The sequence below is a fragment of the Danio rerio genome, chromosome 4 (genome assembly GCF_052040795.2).
Source record: "Danio rerio strain M-AB ecotype USA chromosome 4, GRCz13ab, whole genome shotgun sequence".
Classification (NCBI taxonomy): Eukaryota; Metazoa; Chordata; class Actinopteri; order Cypriniformes; family Danionidae; genus Danio; species Danio rerio.
In genome coordinates, this window is record NC_141024.2 from 1,437,501 (window position 1) to 1,454,077 (window position 16,577).

General features: G+C 36.3%; 1 protein-coding gene, 1 long non-coding RNA gene and 1 other non-coding gene across 10 annotated transcripts in view; 2 read left to right on the top strand and 1 right to left on the bottom strand.

Annotated features, from left to right (window-relative positions):
* LOC148679883 (uncharacterized) overlaps positions 1 to 2,332 on the top strand; it is a 759,583-nt gene extending 757,251 nt beyond the window's left edge. The window contains exon 2 of the long non-coding RNA XR_015942147.1: positions 1,183 to 2,332. This is a non-coding gene — a long non-coding RNA (uncharacterized LOC148679883). The remainder of the gene's footprint in view (positions 1 to 1,182) is intronic.
* LOC147844582 (uncharacterized) overlaps positions 1 to 16,577 on the bottom strand; it is a 128,214-nt gene that overhangs the window by 186 nt on the left and 111,451 nt on the right. For 5 of the 8 annotated variants that reach the window (XR_015482338.2, XR_015482339.2, XR_015482344.2 and 2 more), the window contains 2 exons: positions 6,701 to 6,912; positions 3,769 to 3,898 (listed from right to left, as the gene is read on the bottom strand). The gene's annotated coding sequence lies outside the window, so the exon portion shown is untranslated. Of the gene's footprint in view, positions 3,899 to 5,209; positions 6,913 to 16,577 lie in introns of those variants that run through there. The other 3 variants (XR_015482341.2, XR_015482340.2, XR_015942138.1) reach the window with 3 other exon arrangements.
* Positions 12,227 to 14,579, top strand: LOC141381546 (sialoadhesin-like). Its single transcript, XR_015942144.1, has 3 exons — positions 12,227 to 12,478; positions 13,344 to 13,607; positions 13,696 to 14,579. It is a non-coding gene; the product is annotated as a sialoadhesin-like (transcript).

Genomic DNA, 16,577 nt, shown 5'->3' on the forward strand with positions numbered 1-16,577 from the left:
AAGCACAATAAAATATGATCATGTCTTAATCTTGAATGATTTCATTAGAACAGTGAGGGACTAAAGTCTGATCACTGAACAGAAATAATGTCCAGTATAGAATATTAAGTCCTGCTGCAGTGGAGACAGAATGAATATTGTGTCTGACTCCATCATGAGCTTGGAGGACTGCATCCATACATCTCTGACATGACTCACATCACTGATTAATAAAGTCATCTGGAATGAAGAAGAAAGCCTTTATGCAGGACTCCCAGAGTTCATCAAGATCCTTTGTGTTTGAGTCTATCTTCAATGCCTCCTCCATCTTAGCACAGACATGCTCAATAATGTTCATGTCTGGTGACTGGCCTGACCAATCCTGGAGCACCTTAACCTTGATTTTTTTGAGAATTAATTAATTTCTAGACAGTCAAAAGTTTACACACATTTCCTTGTTATTTTTAGATTTGCTTTTAAACTGTATAACTTTGGTCAAATGTTTTGGGTCTCCTTCCACAAGCTTCTCACAATAGTTTGCAGGAATTTTGGCCCATTCCTCCTGAAAGAATTGGTATAACTTGTCTTGCTCGCACAAGCTTTTTCAACTCTGCCCACACATTTTCTATAGGATTGAGATCAGGGCTTTGTGATGGCCACTCCAAAACATTCACTCTGTTGTCCTTAAAGGACATTTAAACTGATTTGGCAGTGTGCTGAGGGTCATGGTCTGTTTGGAAGAGCCATTTGTGGCCAAGTTGTAATTTCCTGGCTGATGTGTTGAGATGTTGCTTCAGTATTTCTCCATAATGTTCTTTCTTCATGATGCCATCTATGCTGTGTAGTGGACCAGTCCCTCCTGCAGCAAAACAGCCCCACAACATGATGCTGCCGCCCCCATACTTCACAGTTGGGATGGTTTCCTAGGCTTGTAAGCTTTCCCCTTTGTCCTCCAAATGTAACACAGCTCATGATTACCAAACAGTTCAATCTTAGCTCCATCAGAACACAGGACATGCCTCCAAACATGAGTCTTTTTCCCAGTCTAGATTAGCAAATTGTAATCTCGATTTCCCCATGTTGTCACACAAGGAAGCAGTGTGTTTGAGGTTTTCCTTATATACTATTCTACAGTTGTGCCTCCAATTAACACAAATGTTGTCAATAAGCCAATCAGAAACTTCCTTGACACCATCATCTGAGCTTTTTCAGAGGCAGAATAATCTTATTGCATGTAAACTTGACTATAAAGAAAAGTTATAACAATTTCTCAAACACTATCTCTCTCATTATTCTGCTATTAAGCAGAACAGAAACACATGTGATAATCCTAACTTACCTAAAACAGAAGTTTAGTCAAATTAACATCTGACTTTTTTTTAAATGCTTATGTGCCTCTTTATACAGTGTATAAATATATGACACACATATACAATTTCCACAGGGATCTTCTACATCTTTTAGATCACAAAGCTCATCCCGATTCTTCAACTGTAATTATAATGAATAATGTGTTTAAAAGGCTGCAGCAGACCCATTAAAGCAGATGCAGAAGAACACAATCAGAGCAGTTTATCAGCGTCTAATAGAAACCTCCACAAGTCCTTTAGCTAACCTCTCTCAGGTTCTGATATACGGAGGACAGCAGCGCCGCATGACACTATTACTGCATGAAATAAACTCTCAAAAGAAAACCAATCCAGCTAGAGGACAAAAACATCTATAAAGCAGCGCGTGTTTGTCAGGAGGGTTATAAAGCAGCACTTGAGGAAGACTCAGCGCTTCTGTCCATGTGCAGGTATGGCAGAAAAGCCCAGGAGAGAAGCTGCTCGCCGCTTATTATCCGTGATACAGGAGCACGCAGCGCTAATATATGCAGAGTTTCAGAGGGACACCGCAGGCTTCATGCTAATGCAGCGGCAATTACTGCAAACACACGAGGGAGGACGACACACACGTGTTCACAACCTGATACGCGCAGCTGCTGGACTGAGACGACAGGCATTGTTAGTAAAGTTGTGCGCTTTTACTCGCTGAGCATCCTCTTCTGTAATAATGCAAACATTATATACTGTGATGCATCATTTAAAGGGGTAGTTCAAACAAAGAGGACAACTCTGTCTTCATTTACAAGCCTTTAAGAGGTTCTTTCCTCTGTCGAACACAGAAGAAGACATTTTTATCTTCCCAGGGCTTGAGTGTCCACATGCATGGCTATTTAAATGTTTTATATTTTATTACAGACATACAGTATCATCCTGTGACTGTTTTGCAGCATATTAAATGTCCTAAACCCTATTTTTAACTGTCCAAAATGGCCAAAAGAAATAGTTTTTAGTCTCTGATAGTCAAATGTAAAAAAAAATATATGTTTGTGTTATTAATGCATTAAAAACAGTCAGGAAAAACTGTTTTATGGAAATTCGGACCACGAGACCACATATATGGGCATCGTTTTTCTCTAAAAGTACAACATATTAAAAGATGATACTTAGGTTTTATTGTAATTAGGTGACAATAAGCATAAATAGCAAAGAGAAATAAAAAAGACATGTCAAAAAAAACAGCTAGGGTCTTAAGAGGTTAAAGAGCGCTGGAATGCATTGACCTCTACAGCATTTGTTTTTCCTACACTCGCCTCATCCTTCACCGTATTTTGTGATTCATGTTTTTATTTGCATTTCCCCCCATTTATTTCTGCTTTTAAATTGCATTATGAGCGATCTTTCCTCCAACTGAAGTCTTTTATTCTCTAAAAGTATGTAGTAGTGTGCTGTAAACATGTGCCAGGCATGAGCCAGGCTAAAACTAAAACAGTGGCAGGCCAGATAGACCGTCAGGCCACCGGCAAATGTAATGTCCCGGTGCTCGCTATGGTCAGTCCGCCCCTGACTATGACACACCAACACGGGGAGAACATGCAAACTCCACACAGAAATGCCAACTGGCCCAGCTGGGACTTGAACCAGCAACCTTCTTGCTATGAGGCCACAGTGCTAACCACTGAGCCACCGTGCCGCCCCTCTGAAACAAGCAGTTGCATTGAAAAAAAAAGAGGAGAAAAAAGAAAAGTTAGAAAAGCATCCAAGTGAAATGCATCGGAATAAAACTGCTCCCCGTCGCATATATATGATGCTTTCATGTTAATGTTGCGAGAAAATTACTTTAAGGTGAAACTCGACGGCTGAATAGGGTGCAAATTAAAGCAGCAGACATTCCCCAGTGATTGCATTAAGAATGGAGAGCTTGTTCTCTGAAACATTAAGTGCAGTTGAAATATGCAAATGAAGCATTATCTAATTAAATAGGCCCTCATTTGCATACATTTCGGGAAACAGGAATCTGAACATCAGATAAAAGTTTGAAATTCTTATTTTGTTGACACATTTAACATCACTTTTCAGCAATCTAAAAATATGAATATGGATCAGAAATACTCCATGTGCATGTTATATTAAAGCATTACCTTTCAATTAAATTGTTATATAAATGGGGTAATTTGGTGTATGTAATCAGGCTATAGATGGAATAAATCTGTCATTCTTTGCATGCATAATCAGCTTTTAGATGAGAGTTTATCAGAATAAAACTCTTAACACTAAACTCCCATTAAAGATTGATATTGAAATGTAAGAGTGCTGTTGCTTTCCTTCAACTACTGTAATCTGAAAGACATTATAAAACATCTCAAAGCTGACCAGAGCATGAAAAACAATATTCTTGCCTTACATATCCAATAGTACGGTATAAATAGACTCATGCTCAGTCTCTGCTTCTCACTGAGCAGCTGGAAAAGCAAGTAGAATCTAAAAGTAAGCAGGAACAATTTCAGAAAGCTTTATCCCCTTTCAGCTGATGTTATCTTGATCCAGAGGGAAGATCGCTGGACAAACTTCACAGGAACTTCAGGCGTGTCTTCCTGTAATTATGTGCAAAAAGCAGCAGACAGTTTTAGACATTGCTGGTAAATTGAGGAAGGCTGGTACATGATAAATGTACAGTCAGGGGAAGAAGTGAAGACACACTATTGAATTTCATAGTTTTTCATATCCAATATGTTTAGTAAGAAATAGACTACATCTTATTTTTAAATCCTTCAGTGATAAAATATACTCAATATACAACAGAAGACTGATTTTCTAACAGATTGTTCTCACAGTGATATGCACTGAAATAAATGCTGGGGTCCACACAACAACATCAATGAATTCAGTTCACTTAGTAGTATTAACAAACTGAAGTGGATTGAACATAAGGCAATTAAGAAGTCCCCCAAACACTCAAAAATTGTGTTGTCTCATTTTAAATAAGTAGTTTGAACAAACAACCAACGTGATTTTAGAGTGTGAGTTTCCAAAAATGTTAAATATGATGTTCAATATGTTTTAAAATCTTCAAACATTAATGAAACATCCCATTACATCATTATTTAAACGTTCAGAGAATGATACTTTTACAAGTTTTCTGTTATTTTCAAATGTTTTTGTTGTTTTTAAATGTTTTCTGACACTTTTTAAATGTTTTTTGTTGTTTTTTAATTTTTTTGTTATTTTAAAATGTTTTCTGTTAGTATTTAAATGTTTTCTGTTATTTTTTTTAAATGTTTTCTGTTATTTTTAAATGTTTACTGTCACTTTTTAAATGTTTTCTGTTATTTTGAAAAGTTTTCTGTTTTTTTAATGTTTTCTGTTATTTTTAAAAGTTTTCTGTTATTTTGAAATATTTTCTGTTACTTGTTAAATGTTTTCTGTTGTTCTTAAATGTTTTTATTGTTTTTAAATGTTTTCTGATACTTTTCAAATGTTTTCTGATATTTTTATGTTTTCTGTTATTTTGAAAAGTTTTCTGTTGTTTTTAAATGTTTTCTGTTACTTTTTAAATGTTTTCTGTTGTTTTTAAATGTTTTTGTTGTTTTTAAATGTTTTTGTTGTTTTTAAATGTTTTCTGTTGTTTTTAAATGTTTTCTGTTGTTTTTAAATGTTTTTGTTGTTTTTAAATGTTTTCTGTTGTTTTTAAATGTTTTTGTTGTTTTTAAATGTTTTCTGTTACTTTTTAAATGTTTTTGTTGTTTTTAAATGTTTTTGTTGTTTTTAAATGTTTTCTGTTGTTTTTAAATGTTTTCTGTTGTTTTTAAATGTTTTTGTTGTTTTTAAATGTTTACTGTCACTTTTTAAATGTTTTCTGTTATTTTCAAAAGTTTTCTGTTTTTTTTATGTTTTCTGTTATTTTTAAAAGTTTTCTGTTATTTTGAAATATTTTCTGTTACTTGTTAAATGTTTTCTGTTGTTCTTAAATGTTTTTATTGTTTTTAAATGTTTTCTGATACTTTTCAAATGTTTTCTGATATTTTTATGTTTTCTGTTATTTTGAAAAGTTTTCTGTTGTTTTTAAATGTTTTCTGTTACTTTTTAAATGTTTTCTGTTGTTTTTAAATGTTTTTGTTGTTTTTAAATGTTTTTGTTGTTTTTAAATGTTTTCTGTTGTTTTTAAATGTTTTCTGTTGTTTTTAAATGTTTTTGTTGTTTTTAAATGTTTTCTGTTGTTTTTAAATGTTTTTGTTGTTTTTAAATGTTTTCTGTTACTTTTTAAATGTTTTTGTTGTTTTTAAATGTTTTTGTTGTTTTTAAATGTTTTTGTTGTTTTTAAATGTTTTCTGTTGTTTTTAAATGTTTTCTGTTGTTTTTAAATGTTTTTGTTGTTTTTAAATGTTTTCTGTTGTTTTTAAATGTTTTTGTTGTTTTTAAATGTTTTCTGTTGTTTTTAAATGTTTTTGTTGTTTTTAAATGTTTTCTGTTGTTTTTAAATGTTTTTGTTGTTTTTAAATGTTTTCTGTTACTTTTTAAATGTTTTCCGAAAACTCTTTCTGAATCCAATTCTTGCAATTTACATAAAAAATGTATCAGAATCAACTGAAATGCTTCAGGATTAAAATAAATGATCAATATATGTTATATGCAATTTATCATATGAGAATAAAACAGAAAGCACATGTCATAATTGAAGATTGTTCCCATCTTTTTAATATAACTACAGCTTTTGCCATCAAAAAGGCAAGAGGTAAGTTTAAGTAAGACAAAAATGTCTATCAAAAGTAATTTGTGATAGAAAGTACAAAAGTAGCCAGCACATTGCTTTAAAATTTCATTAATCTGTATCTGTATCTGGAGTCAGGAGGTTTACAGAACAAAACACTATACTAAATTATAATTATAAATTATCAGTTTCACCACCTTGTGAGTTCAGCTAGCAGTATGTGTATGTGTGTGAGTGTGTGTGAGTGTGTGTGTGTGTAGCTCTAGGGTCAGGAAGTTCTCTGTAGATAACATTATCCTAAATTATTATTTTTGATGTGTTTTTTAAAGGTAAATGAAGGTTATAGAGTGTGTTGTTAAATGCAGAGCTTCTCTATTAAAAACACCCTGCAATTCATGAAGGAGATCAAGCCAGGTGAGAAAAGTAAATGCATAGTCGCACATTACTGACCCTAAAAAATAACTGAGTAACTCAAATAGTTACTGTTTTGGGGAGTAACTCAATATTGTAATGCACTACTTTCTTAGGTAACTTTCCCCAACATCGTCTGAGATATCGTCATTAATTGTAGCCTTTGTTCTTCATCCAGTAACTCTTATCAGCTTTAAAGTCCCGTGAGTTCAGCTAACAGCATGTGTGTGTTTGTGTGTGTGTGTGTTGTGTGTGTGAATTGAATCAATCCTCTCACCACAGCTGATCAGATGGAGCCGCTGACCTCCTGTTGTCAGGCCATGTTTTCTCCCATCATCCATCAGTGCTGTCGTGTCCAGCTCTGCGTCCGCCGGGGATTTGTGGCTCTGAGATTCGGGATTTGGTCTGACAGCTTCATTACGCGCCGCTTTCATCACGAGCGATGTGTGTCAGTCTTCAGACTCTGATGTCAGGTCAGCGAACGCCGTCCTCCAGGTCACATCAAATCACACAAAATGACAAGAGTTAGACATTTCTACTGTATGTCATTAATTTTACTTCAGCTTAGTGCATTGTTTATCAGGGGTCGCCACAGCGGAATGAACCGCCAACTGAAATGTAATGGACGTGAGATGCTAATTAAAAGCGTGACAAGCACTTTAACACACGAGGGCTTCAGCATGGATGTCTGCCGCTGTTTATGCACACACACTAGTCACTAAACGAATTATGCAAATGAGCAAACGTGACGAAAGTGGTGCAGCAACTTAAGACGACTTAATTAAAATACTTCATGTGTGCTTTACATGTTATCTGCTCCACACTTAAAGACAGCACTACTTTAATTGCATATCAAGATGCTGCAGTGGGCTATACAGTGTTTTAATATGTTCACATTAAGTGTGTGTGTGTGAGAGTGTGTCTGAGAGTGTATGTGTGAGAGAGAGAGTGTATCTGTGTGTAAAATATTGTGTGTGAGAGAGTATGTTTAAGTGAGAGTGTGTGTGAGTTTGAGTGTGTGTATATGAGAGTGTCTCTGTGAGTGTGTCTGTGTGTGTAAGTGTGAATGACTAAGAGCATGTGTGTGTGTCCAGCAGGAGGCAGTGTTCTGGAGCACAGACACACACACACAGACATCCTCATTGCTGCTCAGCATCCTCTATTAATAAACTTCAGTTGGTGCAAAAAGCAGCAGCCAGAGTTCTTACCAGGTCTATAAAATATGATCATATCACCCCAATGTTATCCTCAGTACACTGGCAGCCTGTTCAGTTTCGTATTGATTATGAAATATTGCTTCTTACTTGTAAAGCTTAAATAGTCTAGCTCCTGTTTATCTAGACAACCTTCTGTCTCGCTACAGTCCAACCCGCCCCCTAAGATCTCTAAACTCAGGGCTTCTGATAGTCCCCAGAATAGCAAAGTCTACTAAAGGAGGTTGAGCCTTCTCATTTATGGCTCCTAAACTCTGGAATAGCCTTCCTGATAATGTCCGAGGCTCAGACACACTCTCTCAGTTCAAAACTAGATTAAAGGCCTCTAAACGTCTTGGGACTAGTATTAAATTTGTCTGTTTATTAGTGTGAGGCTGCGTTAAATAACCTGCATTTTATAAGGCCTGATTTTATTAATCTATTAATGCCTTTATTACTTCTGAAAGCTGAAGGTTTAGCTCTGTACTTCATACTGAGGGGGTTATGGCACAATGAGAGTGTCTTTGCTGATAGGAGGTGCTTCATTCTCTCCGACTGACCAATAGAATTGCAGCTAATGAACAGAGCTCCTGTTTTCATCCATAATCATCATCGTAAAGGAGACCGTCATTATATTAATTACATTTAATGATCTCAGAAGTATCCGCTACGAGGTTTTTGAGTTATATAATTATTAATGTTGCGTAATGGAATAATTACTGCCATTGTACTCAGATATTCACAGAACAAGAACACTAAATGTCATCATGTGATGCATTCAGGAAAATCCTGCTGTCCGAATAACTCAAATAGACAGTCAACAAATAATAATCATTTAAACTGTGAAACTGCACTCAGTCTGTGCATTGTCCTCATTTGGTTAACATGAATTTATTAATATGTTATGAAATAATATGAGGAGGAAAACACATTTCCTTGAATATGCGTCAACGCATTAAAAGAAACATAAATGGATGGATGAAACACTGGACATAAACAAGAATGGGTGGATGAATGGATGCATTGAAACAAACATTGAAGGATGAATGGATGGATGGATGGACGGATGGATGGAATGGATGGATGAACAGACAGATGGATGGATGAATGCATTAAAAGAAACATAAATGGATGGATGGATAGAACAATAGACAGAAACATGCATTGATGGATGGATGGACTGATGAACAGACAGATGGATGAATACATTAAAAGAAACAAAGACACATCGGATGGACGAACAGACAGATGGATGGATACATTAACAAAAACAAATAGATGGATGGATAGAAGAATGGACAGAACATGGATGGATAGATGGATGATGGATGCTTGGACGGACGGATGGAGGTATTGAAAGAAACATTGAAAGATGGATGGATGAACAGAAGGATGGATGGATGCATTAAAAGAAACAAATGATGGATGGACAGAACAATGGATAGAAACATGGATGGATGGATGGAGGGATGCATTGAAAGAAACATCGAAGGATGAATGGATGGATGGAATGACAGGTCGATGAACAGATGGATGGATGGATGCATTAAAAGAAACAAATTATGAATGGATAGAACAATGGACACAAACATGGATGGATGGATGCATTGAAAGAAACATCAAAGGATGGATGGATGCATTTAACGAATAATCGAAGGATGGATAGATAGATAGATGGACGGATAAACGAACAGACGGATGGATGGATGCATTGAAAGAAACAAATGATGGATGGACAGAAACATGGATGGATGGATGAATGGATGGATGGATGCATTGAAAGAAACATCGAAGGATAAATGGATGGATGGACAGACAGGTTGATGAACAGATGGATGATGGATGCATTAAAAGAAACAAATTATGAATGGATAGAACAATGGACAGAAACATGGATGGATGGATGGATGGATGGATGGATGCATTGAAAGAAACATCAAAGGATGGATGGATGCATTTAACGAATAATCGAAGGACGGATAGATAGATGGACAAATAAATGAACAGACAAATGGATGGATGCATTAAAAGAAACATCAAAAGATGGATGGATGGATGGATGGATGAACGGATGGATGCATTTAACGAAACATCGAAGGATGGATAGATAGATAGATGGACGGATAAACAAACAGACGGATGGATGGATGCATTGAAAGAAACAAATGATAGATGGACAGAACAATGGACAGAAACATGGATGGATGGATGCATTGAAAGAAACATCAAAGGATGGATGGATGGATAGAAGAACAGACAAATGGATGGATGCATTGAAAAAAAACATAAATGGATGGATGGAACAATGGACAGAGACATGGATGGATGGACAACTTTGCCTTTCTAACATTTAATGGCAGATTATTGCAAAGTCTAGTGGCTGCAACTGCAAACACACACAGCCAGCCCTATACATAACCAGATATTCAGAAGAATGTTGCAAAAGGCAGCCTGCACTGTTGTTTGCACAAGCAGCGGCTGTTTTTTCCAACATTCTTCAGAATATCTTCCTTTGTGTTCAACAAAAGAATGAAAGTCATACATGTTTTGAACAAGTAGAAGAACGAGGAAATGATGTCAAACTTTTCGTTTATGGGTGAACTGTCCCTTTAAATGCGCACAGACACTGGAGCACACACTTGCCTTGGGTAAGTAGTTCTCCATCAGGTTTTATGTGAAGTCGAGTGTGTGTGTGTGTGTGTGTGTGTGTATATATATATCGCTCGACTGCCTGTGGGACCGCAAACACACACGGCTGGACCTCAGACGACCCTCATCTCACTCCTTCACTAGACAGTGTGTATTCATGTATGCTTAATAGACAGCAGGGTCCCTTACTGCTTCTGATGCAATCACTCAGATAAATAAAGCGCTGTTATGATTAGACGCTGGCGGCGCAATCACTCCTTCAGGCCAGATGTCTGGAGGTGTAATGGCTGTTATCGTGCGGGTCCTCTGGGCTCTGAACCCCACGCTTTTAGAGGAGATGCATGACGTTCAGCAGACAAACAATCAGACGCGTCCTGCTGTGTGCGGGGTTTAGCTGCACTCTTAAACATTCACACACACGCATACAAACCATTGCTGCTCCATCATTCTCAGTGACTTCTCTAGTCTCGAAATCTCAAGTAAGAAAACTGTATGGAGGAGTGGATGGATGAATGGAATTAACAAGGATGAACGAATGAATGGATGCTTAGATTGATCAACAGACAGATGGATGCATTGAAAGAAGGATGGATGGATGGATAAAACAATGGAGAGAAAAACAGATAGATGGATGGATGGACAGATGGATGAATGCATTGATAGAAACATTGAAGGATGGATGGATGGATGAACGAATGGACAGACAAACAGATGAATAAATGGATGCATTGAAAAAAACATTCGAGGGATGGATGGATGGATGGATGGATGGATGGGCAAACATACAGATAGATGCGTTAAAAAAAACAAATGGATGGATGGATAGAACAATGGATGCATTGAAAGAAACATCTGATGGATGGATGGATTGATGAATGGACGAACAAACAGAGGGATGGATGCATTGAATTAAACATAAATGGACAGAACAATGGACAAAAACATGGATGGATGGATGGATGAATGCACTGAAAGAAACATCTAAGGATAGATGGATGGATGGATGGATGGATGGAAGGACAGATGGATGGATTCATTGAAAGAAACATATAGATGGATGGATGGAAAAATGAACAGAAACATGGATGGATGGATAGATGGATTGACGAACAGACGGATGGATGCAGGGATGGATAAATGCGTTGAAAACATAAATGAATGGATGAATAGAACAATGGACATAAACATGGATGGATGGACAGACAGATTAATGCATTGAAAGAAACATTGAAGGACGGATAGATGGGTGGATGGATGAATGGACAGAAACCTGGACAGATAAACAGAGACACACAGACAGACAGACAGATGTTGTGTAAAGGCAGTATAATGACACATTCACACACACACAAACACACACACACACACACACAAACACACACACACACACACACACACACACACACACACAACACACACACACACACACACACACACCACACACACACACATCTTATAATTAAAACATGAACATTTCTGCATGAGTTGATTCCTATTAAGCTAAAGAAGCAGCTCCAGTATAATGAGTGTTCAAACTCCTCTCAAATTAACTAAACAGCACAGCAATTACACAAACACAAACAAGAACAAGTCATTTAAACAAATCCAGCTCTCTCTCTCTCTCTCCGTCATATACTCTATTTTCATAAGAGTAGTTCATTCATGCAGACACAGAGGAAAAGCCAGTGTGGTGTGCAAACATGATCTGCTGTAAATATGGAGACTACATTTTACTCTTTAATGCTAAGATTTAGTTTAATTACCTTAAATTACACAACATTTAGAGCATATCAGAGGATGGTAATTTCCACAAATCCTCAATATACTGTATTTAGAGCCCATGGGCTCAATTTAAACACAACACAATGTAAAAAAAGCAATTCAGTATTGTGAAAGCATCAGTATAAAACATCTCAACAATTAAACTTCTGCAAACACATGGTTGTTGCTGCCAGACGGGCTGCTCTGAGTAATATCTGCTCATGTAAATGCTGTAGCAGTGGAGGGTCATTCAGTGACTCTGAGCTGCAGCAGTGAAGCAAACCCAGTGAACTACAGCTGGTACAGACACACTGAAGGAGACCTGAAACCAGTGCAGACTGGACCAAACCTGACCATCAACAACATCAACCGGTCTCACAGTGGACGATACTACTGTATAGCTGAAAACCAACACGGGACTCAGAACACATCAGTGCTGCTGGACGTCCAGTGTGAGTATTAACAGAGTCTTTACTGATATACTCTAATTAACTTAGCAATGCACTGAAGAGCTAATGAATGTACAGTATTTGGATGTTCAGTTTGAATATTGGGAAATCTGCTGAACAGAATACTGTTCATGCAAAATGATCACATATAGTGTTTATTCTAGACAAATACATGTCAAACCTAGACCTTAATGTTTACTGTTAAATAGCCTTACTATTATTAATTTGCAAAATGGTGCTGGTCAGCCCATGCTCATTGGAGATGTGTGCCCAGGGCTACATTTTTGAGAACCAAGAAATATGTTTTGTTTTCCCAAATCCACTAGAAGGCACCATATACAATCTTAAATACATCACTACGATGATGTTGTCCAGTATGTGACCTTTCTTATAAATCCATCAGAGGACGCTGTTGACATTTCTGCCAATCTCCACCTCCTCTTGCACATCTGTGAGAGAAACCAATCGGCTTGACTTTGTGCATATTACATCAGCATGATATTAAACGACCCACCTGTCCCCTTACCTAAACCCAACCCATAGTGTTTACAAAAGCAAATTACTACAGATTAGCACTAGTTCAAGCCATCGCTGTGCTTTTACCATAATTTTAAACTGCTATATATAGGAAGGGGTTCATTTTACCTGGTTTCTGAAACCTTCCCTCACTGGACTTAAACACCAATCCCACTGCACTCCAAGTCAGACGTCTGATACTGTACCTGGCGATCTGCAGATTTTACACACAAAATGCAGCCATATGCACCTCAGTCACATATTTCTCGGTTCCCAAAAATGTAGCCCTGGGTACAAATTCCCCATGCTCCTTTGTTGGTACAAAATAATGCCTTGTTTTCTCCTTCACCAGATGCTCCTAAAGGCGTATCTGTTAATGTAAGTCCAGCTGGTGTGATTGTGGAGGGTCATTCAGTGACTCTGAGCTGCAGCAGTGAAGCAAACCCAGCAGTGAACTACAGCTGGTACAGACACACTGAAGGAGACTTGAGACCAGTGCAGACCAGACAAAACCTGACTATCAGGAACACAAACCCATCACACAGTGGACGATACTACTGCAGAGCTGCAAACCAACACGGGACTCAGAACACATCAGTGCTGCTGGAAGTCCAATGTAAGTACCATTTACACCTTATAAGTATAAACACCCCTTTTATTTACAAGTTCTAATAGTTTAAACTACTTATAAATTTCTCCCTTAGCCAATTTCTGTCTTCACCCTGCTGACGATTAACATTTGAAGGCGACCACAGCAGCTTGCATACAAGAAACCAAAGCATTGAATTTGTGATCCTGTGAAGTGCTTTAAATGTGCATTTTTCTTGGATGTGTGACGTAATTTGAGGTCAAACATGAAGACAGCAGGACAGAGTAGCTCCTTTAAAAAATACAGCCTATAGGAATGTGTTTTAATCAGAGCTCTGCAGGTGAGAGTGGTTGAGCTCAAACTGTACAGTAATAGTGTCTTGAAGGGGGGGTGGGGCATGTCAGATCCTAGAGAGCATTTGACTGGTCAGAAGATCTGATGAGAAACTAAAGAATGAGGAATGAAGAATTGATCCATTTAAGAGGAAGTGACAACTACACGCTTTGAATATTATAATTATATGTTCCTGATGTTAAATTTAATACAGTTTTGGATCATGTGAGATTCTAGATAACCTAATTTTGTTTTAACGTTATCTTCAGGGGGAGAAATGTGAGTTTAACTAATATTTATAACAAATAAAATTATTATTAATAAACTTTTGTTAAACTTTATTATGATTTCACAGGAACTTTAAAATGTTCAAGATTGATCTTTTCACTTTCTGGTGTTTATGCTTTATGAGTGTCTTTAATAACACTGTAAACATGCTTAGATATATAAATACACATATTTTTCATGATTTATGGATTTAGATTGCACGAATTAATCTGGATAACACAGTTTTAACATGAACAAGCTGATAATCTTAATGTGATGCATTTATTTGTCTGTACTTACAGTTGACTGTTAACTGAATGTGTTATAATATGTAGAATTACTCTCAGTGTTACAATGTATTTCAGTGCACAACTGCAACAATAAAATAGTTTAATTCTGTTTTCACTCATTCATTTTCTTTTCAACTTAGTCCCTTTATTAATCAGGGGTCACCACAGTGGAATGAACCGCCAATCCTGTTTTTAATTTAGCATTTATTCTTTTCTAACATAATAATTTTTTTTTAGAAGAGGCAGAATTATGAGCATTTCTATTCTAATACAAATAGTTTGCACTAGAATATGCCGTATAATAGAATAATAATGAATGTATTTTAATTGATCTTCTGTGTCTGATATAATTCTGTAATTTTGGCTAAGCGGTATTATGAATATTTACATTAAAATAACTAAAATTACAATTTAAAATTTTAATTAATTTTACAAAATACAATTTAACATTTAATTTAAAATTTTTGCATTTGACATACAGTAATTCTCTAGAATTATCGAATTAGAATTAGAAATGTTAATATTCAAAAACCAAATTCAGCATTTTAATTCTTAAATCTTTTAAAACTTAATTTTAAAAAGCAGAGTTATTAATATTAACATTTTAACACCTATTTGTATAATTTTTATAGCACATATCTCAAATAATTCTGTATTTTCAGCTCAGCAGAATCCTCTTGAATGTCTAAATGAGCATCTGTGTGATGTGTAAATCAGTATCGTGTATCGAACCGAATCATGACACGAGTGTATTATGTTGAAATATAATCTCCTAAACACACATATGGCCATGCACATACTCTTAAGCGTAATTACATCCTATAATGCTCAGCGCTCGGTCTGCTTGATGGATTACGGCATGACACCATTATTTAGCTGAAATATGATTAATGGAGTAAGAGCACCATAAACACAGAGCTTTGAGCTGGAACTGAGAGACAAGCTCACCAAGAACACACACCTCTGAAATAAAAACAGCACCGCGGCCTGCTGAATTATGGGCTGCATTACAGAGTTATTGTTCTCCATATGACAGGAGGAGCAGAATTCATTCAGCATTCGTCCTACAGCGATAAACTCTTCATTATGACTCAAGACGTCTGGACAAAAGCTCTGCCGCTAATGGAGAAGCTCAAAAACTACACGTATGAAAGCAGAACAACACAGTCTGGAGATTACAGGGGTCTGCCATGAAGAAAAAACACACCTATCATTACATAACCTAATATTTCCAAGTTAAATGTTGCTGGTAAAAACCAAATATTGCATCATAATGTTTATAAAGAGCAGAGTAAATACATTAAATATTAGAGGAACTTTTACTTATTTTTAAATACAGTGAAACGTGTAGTAAAGACATTTACAAATAAAAGAAATAATATTTTAAAATCATATGTAATATAATAAGATGACGATATCTATCTATCTATCTATCTATCTATCTATCTATCTATCTATCTATCTATCTATCTATCTATCTATCTATCTATCTATCTATCTATCTATCTATCTATCTATCTATCTATCTATCTATCTATCTATCCGTCCGTCCATTTATCTACAGCACATAATATTTGACTAGATACTTTTCAAGATACTAGTATTATCATTAATTAGTACCATCCTAAAGTGACATTTAAAGGCTTAACAAGGGTAATTAGTGTAAAGTTAGGGTAAGTAGGCAAGTCATTGTACGACAGGGGTTTCTTCTGGAGACAATTCAAAACAAATATTGCTTAAGGGGGCTAATACAGTTTTTCTCAGTCGCTTTGGTGCATTTCCCACAACACTATTTACATTTGCACAACAGTTCATGCAATTCTCAAAACAATCAGTCATTTGAGCACATCATAGTAGCAGTTTCTCATTCCCTCCAACACATTGCAGATGCTTTTGGACATGCATCAACTACTTTCATACAACTCTCTGCTGTTTATAACATTATCATTTGCTTTTGTCATTCACTCAATCATTTTCTAGTCGGCTTAGTCCCTTTATTAATCCGGGGTCGCCAAAGCGGAATAAATCGCCAATTTATCCAGCAAGTTTTTACGCAGCGGATGCCCTTCCAGCCGCAACCCATCTATGGGAAACATCCACACACACA